At 39.7% G+C, this 7054-nt stretch overlaps 1 long non-coding RNA gene across 3 annotated transcripts; it reads right to left on the reverse strand.

The window, feature by feature from the left end:
• Positions 1-1448: 1448 nt before the first annotated feature.
• Positions 1449-3694, reverse strand: LOC122039617. Of its 3 annotated transcripts, XR_006128272.1 has the most exons (5): positions 3206-3694; positions 2972-3119; positions 2810-2900; positions 2500-2547; positions 2421-2435 (listed from the first exon to the last, which is right to left on the reverse strand). It is a non-coding gene; the product is annotated as an uncharacterized LOC122039617 (long non-coding RNA). The 3 variants fall into 3 exon arrangements; XR_006128270.1 differs by lacking the exon at positions 2500-2547 and having other exon boundaries at positions 1449-2435; positions 3206-3693; XR_006128271.1 differs by lacking the exon at positions 2500-2547 and having other exon boundaries at positions 2385-2435; positions 2793-2900; positions 3206-3693.
• Positions 3695-7054: the final 3360 nt, after the last annotated feature.

Genomic DNA, 7054 nt, shown 5'->3' on the forward strand with positions numbered 1-7054 from the left:
TCGTTATTGTTCTTCATCTTCTCCACCACCATTTGCTTGACTTGAGTGTCGGAGTGCATATATCAGGGACCCCTCCCTGGCCCAGTGACTCACATTTTTTTCTTCTTGTTCTTATTCTTGACATGCGAGTTCGCTTGTAGCACCATATCCCTCCCATCTGAAGTCTCCTCACGATCAGCATCGAAGCCACTTGTCTAACGTGTCATTCTCTCCAATTCTGGACAAAATAATTTAGCTTGGCTTAGTTTAGTTTAACTTGGCTTGATTATTTTATCAAATAAATTTAAACACTCTAAAGTTTACCTTAACTTATTTAAAGCTCCCTACATGTTTGAATAATTGAATCCCATCAATTATCTCGTCAATAAATAACGGCTCAAATTGACAAGACATGGATACAACGACATGGAGCGAAACCTGTAAGAAGAAGAATAGGGAGTGTCACGCCCCAAGAGGAGTCTGCCAGACAAAAATCCAGTAACATCTCCCCTGTACCGATGACAATCCAAAGCATACATATATACAAAATATACATCAGCCACATGCGGCTGGAATATATACACAACCTCGCAGTTAATAATCTCAGCCTACACGGTTGGACAAATATAACAACAACCACGCAATTATATATATTTTTATCAGCCCACTCGGTTGTAATCAAAACCAACACAGCGGAAAAAAATAAAGACAAGCCCATACAAAACAAATCAAAACGCTGCTAGCCGACTAGGCTTTATACAAATACATCACCAAAATCATAAGATAGCCACATGGCTAAAAACAAATACAATGCCAAAATAATAGAAGGATATACCAAAAGAAAACAAAAACGAGATGAAACCGTCTTCAGATGTGACGTAGGACCTGGCAGACAGGATACTCCAAGCGACACACCAACCATCTACAAGCTACCTGAAAACATAAAGATATACATGCGGTGGTGAGTATAGGTAACTCAGTGGGTAATAGAAAGGATAGTGCATGGACCATAAATAACATGGAGATCAAAAGTATATAGTCTCAGTAGGAAATAAAGAACATGATCATACTATCATAATCAATGCACCTAAACAAATCTGACATAATAACCTGACATACAAACTGTACAAACCACAACTATCATAATGATAGATACATGCCCAATCTGGAATTGACACATAGTACAATGATCAGTAAACTCACCAGACCTGCGACAGACCTCCTCATGACACCTGTGCAATATAAACACGACTGCATATACATGTAAAATAAATGACATGTATGCAGCATGGCAACCATATGCAACAAGCATATCTCAAACAAGTGCAACAACCACAATCACATGCAACTAGTATCTACTAGGCATGTATGCAAATATAACTCCACAGATGCACCGCGCATCATATGCATATGCGTATGCATGCTCCATGGTCACCCCCACCACCTCTCTAGACACCACAACCCTTGTATGGCCGAGAGGCTTGGGTCCGTGATGACTGTACTACCCTCCAGCCCACTATAAAGTGGTCGAGGTGGACAGTCCGCTAGTAGCTATCTAACTACATAACATTAGGGTCTCTGACTGCTCACAATGTCGGATCTCACAAACCTCGTGACCGGGTGGCACGACAGGATGAGCGACAACTGCTCCAGCTACCACTACCCATGAGTGGCTGAGTGTACAACGCTAAACCAAAACGACTAACGACTCTCTCACTACAAGGGAGAACATAGTCGTCAGTATGCAATGAATGATGAACATGATATATATATAATCATGATACAGACACCATCATCATCCATGCAACCTCTAAATCCACATAAGTACCCCTAACATGAATATAATCATCATGATACCTCCATATATCCCACCAAACACGTGTACACAACTACACATGTATAGTCAACCAAAAATCTCCAATAACCTCACTAAACTCATATACACCACATACTCGTACACTCCCTAAAACGTAGGTATAACCAACATAAATCCTCCAGTATCATAATCAGACGTATACACATAAACACATGGGTACAATCCACAAGAAACCTCAATAACCACACTGAACTCAAATAGACAGTCAATCATATGATTCTTACAACATATACCAATCATGAGTACACTCAACATGGGCATGCATAAACAACATAATAACCTAAACCAACCAGACCTCCCGATAATACATACCCTATATGTGTATATACAACAGAGTCCAAGTATCGAGAAATGAGACTGTATATGATATAACTAGAACATCTCAAAGACCAAGCATAAGTATCAAGCAGGAAAAACAACAAATGATCATGATTTAAGGTGAAACAACCTAATCCATCTAATAATAACCATGCACTAAGCTCAAATAAATATATAGAAGCCAAGGAAGAAATACCCGCCTTAAATGTAGATTGTGTCAAATACAACCCCCATGTCGAGACGCTCGCCTCGAATCAAAATCCTGCGATCATATAATGTATTAAGCTAATGATATAAGAAGTAAGTAACTAAATAAAATCCCCAACCTAATTAAGGAAAACCCTAATCGAACAATCACCACACTAATCAAATCCCTACATGAAATAATCAAATCCAATTAGTTAACTCTTCTTGTTAACATACTTCAATTTAATCCAAGAAAGCATGAACCAACAATCCTATTAATCCATTAACTCTTGTCACCATAATTGATTATCCTATCAATATGAATCAATCCACTTACTTCTACTAGTTAGCAACTAACTAAGCATCCAACTAACTAGATAAAGAAGCCAAACAAATCTATCAATTTCTCAATTCTAATCAACCAATTGCATACCTCCACATTCCCCTTACCTCTTCTTCTTCAGTAGCCAATAATGATATAAATCAGATGGAGCTAGCAACTAGCTATCGGTTATGTGGTGGCTGAAAGCAAATGAAGCCTCTGCCATTCAAACAAATCCCTAAATCAGAACCAAGATAACTCAACACAGCTGGTGTCAAAGAATTCGTTACCCAATTAACTTCCTTCTTCTCTGGTAGCAGCTCACTATTGCCAGCAATAGTGAATTCCCGACGACAGCAGGTTGGTGGTGGAAAGATGGGGTCGCCAGTGGTGTTTAGCTCAAGAGAAGTCCACCCCTATGTTGATCCGATACATCCTCTAATCCAGATCAGGAAGAACACCATAAATAGAAACTAATTCCTTAATAATTCTTGAATCCACAGCATTTCCCGACACTGCCTTACCTCAACTGATCGTCTCCAGTTCGTGTCGCACGATCCATCTCAACTAGTGACGATCTGCAACTCTCTCCAATGAACAGATCGAAGAGAAGATTGAGAGGGCTCGATCCGCCGAGAATGATGCGAATCAACTCCCCTGTCGTGCCCTAGCTCCGTTGTTCCCTGGAAGCCAAGCAACAATCGATCGTGAGCAAGAACCCGCTGAAGATGCAATCGCTCAGCCGGAGATGACAGGTATCGTCGAGATCCAACGACACTTCCTCCGGCGACTCGGCAAGTACACGATCGCAGTGGAGGAAGTCGTTCTCCGTCGGTATCGGGCTTTCGCGTGAGAGAGAAAGAAAGGGAGGAAGAAGAGTCGATAGCTACCCTCCTCAACGATCAAGGGTTGCCCTACGCCGGCGACACCAAGAGGGGGCGACGGTGGTGCTGCGAGAGGCGAAGGAGGAGAGGATCGGTGGAGGGAGGAGAGAATCGGGATTAAGAAGGAAATAGAAGAAAAATAATTAAATACTTAGGGTTAGTTTAATTAAACCCAAAGTTCACTCCTTAATTAACTCCTTTTAATTTGGGTATTCCAAACAGGCTTTCTCTGTACTCAAAATCTATCCCCTCAAAACAGGTCATATGGACCCCGTTTAAATCCCGAAAAATTTCTAAAAATTCCGAAAAAATTCTATAAGGCTATTTCTCCAATAACCTTATTATATAGTTATTATTTGGGTGTCGTATTTTACATTCTCCCCCACTAACAAAATTTGGTCCCCAAATTTACTGCCCAACTTAGGGATTCTCATCCAAGGTAACAACTAAGCAACGTACTCATATACCACTCCATCCAAATATCATGAGCATATCTCCAACCCTAAAGAATGACTCTGTGGGTTATAAGCTCACCCTACTTCTGTTACTCCCACACTGTTACCTAACTAACTGTGGATAAATCAACTACCTCTGAAATCCAAAATCCACTATCATCAGATCCTCCAACATCTGTATAGGATGCTCAAACTATCCATCAGTCTGAGGATGAAAATCTATACTAAAGCAAAACTCTAAACCCAAAGTCTGCTAAAAACTCGCTTAGAACCATGATGTGAAATCACTTATCTCCATCCCATACCACACTCAGAAATATACCATGAGGTCCAGTAATCTCTTTAGATTATAATCCTACTACTCAATCCAATGAATACATTCTACAAATCAATAGCTAAAGAGACAATTCGTCAACCCAACAACGATTAACCAAACCAAAATATCCTCTCCATGTCCTGGATAATCCCACAACAAACATGCTCCCAACTCTACTCCAGTATCCGAATCAACAGAGACAATCCTGCTAGTCTCCGATATTCAACCTCCACTTGCTGACATACTTAGACATTAAACTACAAAATCTGTGATTTCATTCTTCATATCATTCCACCAATAAGAATGCTCCAAGTCTCCATACATCATGTGTCAACCGAGTGTATCGCAAATCCAGATCAATGTGTTTCCTGCAGTAACTCCTCTCAGATAAGAAGTGACTCGGGAACACCCAAAATCTCCCATGGAAATCAAAGAATCTAATTCTCATTACACGAGAATTCTAACTGCTAGCACGAGACTACTCTGCTCATACTACATCGGAACTGCACCAAACCTCGGGTATGATACATCTGTGTAGAGTACGAATCTGTCTACACTAGAAAGCATAACTAAGACGGTGCAGTTAACAACTTTCGTCCAACTCCCAAAAATGATCTCGTAAGCATCCGTCCAGGAAAGTTCTATTCTCTTCCTAGACAATCTAGTCAACGACATAATGCTGAATAAACCCTCAACCAATCTCCCGTAATATCTAGTCAGACCAAGGAAACTGCAAGTCTCCTGTATAGACTACGCCTACTCCCAACCGGTAACAACCTCTATCCCTACTGGTAACCATGTGTTCCCAAAATCTCACAGAAGATAATCAAAATACACATTACTGAACTTCACATATAGACGTTTCCGTCGAAACATCTCTAGAACTATGTGAAGATATTGTTCGTGATCCACCTCGGATTGGGAATAGATCACAACATTGTCAATGAGGACAATGAAAACTGATCCAACCACCCTACGTATACCCAATACATCGAGCCAACATAAACATCTAGGGCACTGTATGCCCAAATGATAACACCAAGGACTCATAATATTCATACAACAAGCACCACTCAACCGTAGGATCTCCAACATCAAGTCTATGATTAGATCACTAACTACAATTCACCAAATCCATAATATCACACATGTGCTACTCTCCATGTCTTTATCAATATCAAACACTAAATGATAGATCATTAAGTCAAATATACACTAATAAATCATCAACAAATAACATATCACCACACCTGATCTCACAATATCCACCAATCAAAAGCATCCTCAACATCAATCAAACATACCAGATAATCTCCTAAATAAAGATAGAAAAAAGGAAAACATCCAATCTTCAACTCCCACTACCACTAAACTAAACATCCACTAAACTAAAAAAGGAAAACATCCAATTTCATCATCTCATCCATTCCGATAATCAAATATCCATAGTAAAAGAATGTCGATCCAAAGTCCAAAGATTCACACAACCTCCTGACTAAGAGTCTACCCATCAAAAAGATATCTCCACAACTCTCATAATCATCCTACATGTCCCTCGACAAATGCCGATAAAAGATCGAATCCTCTATCCTAAGATATAGACTACAAGACCTAGTGAAATGATTACATGGTCAAGGTCTTCAGTCACTGGATAAGGACAATATTGCTGAGTCGTCTAACCATTGTCTTATACCCCCATCATTCTACGATTGCTCCACCGTGAGGTTCAGTAACCTCCAGTATCGAGCAATGAATACAAAGATAGAGGAACGCTATAGCTAAAGAGCTTATCAATATCTGTCAATCGACGCTCTACCCCTCGAAGATCATCATATGAAATTATACCTAGTTACTATCGGACCTCCTAGGTATTACTCAACTAACACCATTTCCTCCACACCATTGCGGGCTATATATCACTGAGTACATCAAAAATATCTAATGATATCCAATAGTTTCATAAGTCAGGATCTCCCATGGAACAACGTTAGGTGAGTCAACTGATCATCGCTTTATAAACCATCATGCTAATGAAAGAAGTAGAGAACTACTCTCTCTCCAAACACCTCAAGGAAATCACTAAGTGATGACCTGATCTCCAAAAAGCATTCTCTGCTTCTTCCTTCATGTGGTACTGGGTCACGTAAAGGTTAAGCAGCTAACTTCAACTCTCTCACGTCAGTACAAATTATATATCCAAATGTACTCTCCAATTTATACACACTAGTAACGGCTATATCTCATAAGTGTTAAGCAGGTAGCTTTACACTCTTTCCCCAACACTAGGGTATCATATTTGAATGTACCTTCCAATTCATCCAATCAGATATAGACAATCTATGATCAAAATCCCCATGGAATAGGATACATCGATCCTCTATAGACTGACCAAGCTGATAATGGTATACGGCTAATTCAGTCTTTTCCACGACGGTACGAGTCATGTACTCAATTGTGTCTCCCAAAATATCTAACCAAGTATGAAACAACCCAAAGATAGGAATCCCTATAATATAGAGTAAATCGGTCTCCTACTGATCGGATCAACATAAATAAATTGATCAACTACTATATGATCCAACAAGAGTACATCAATCCTCCACTAATCAAACTAAGGTAAATGATGCATAAGTACCCAAGTCAACAAGGGTGATAAGTCAAATCGAAACTACACAAGTTGACCAAGTAAATCAATCCTAAACTGACTGAACCAATAAG

The sequence above is a fragment of the Zingiber officinale genome, chromosome 2A, assembly GCF_018446385.1.
Source record: "Zingiber officinale cultivar Zhangliang chromosome 2A, Zo_v1.1, whole genome shotgun sequence".
Classification (NCBI taxonomy): Eukaryota; Viridiplantae; Streptophyta; class Magnoliopsida; order Zingiberales; family Zingiberaceae; genus Zingiber; species Zingiber officinale.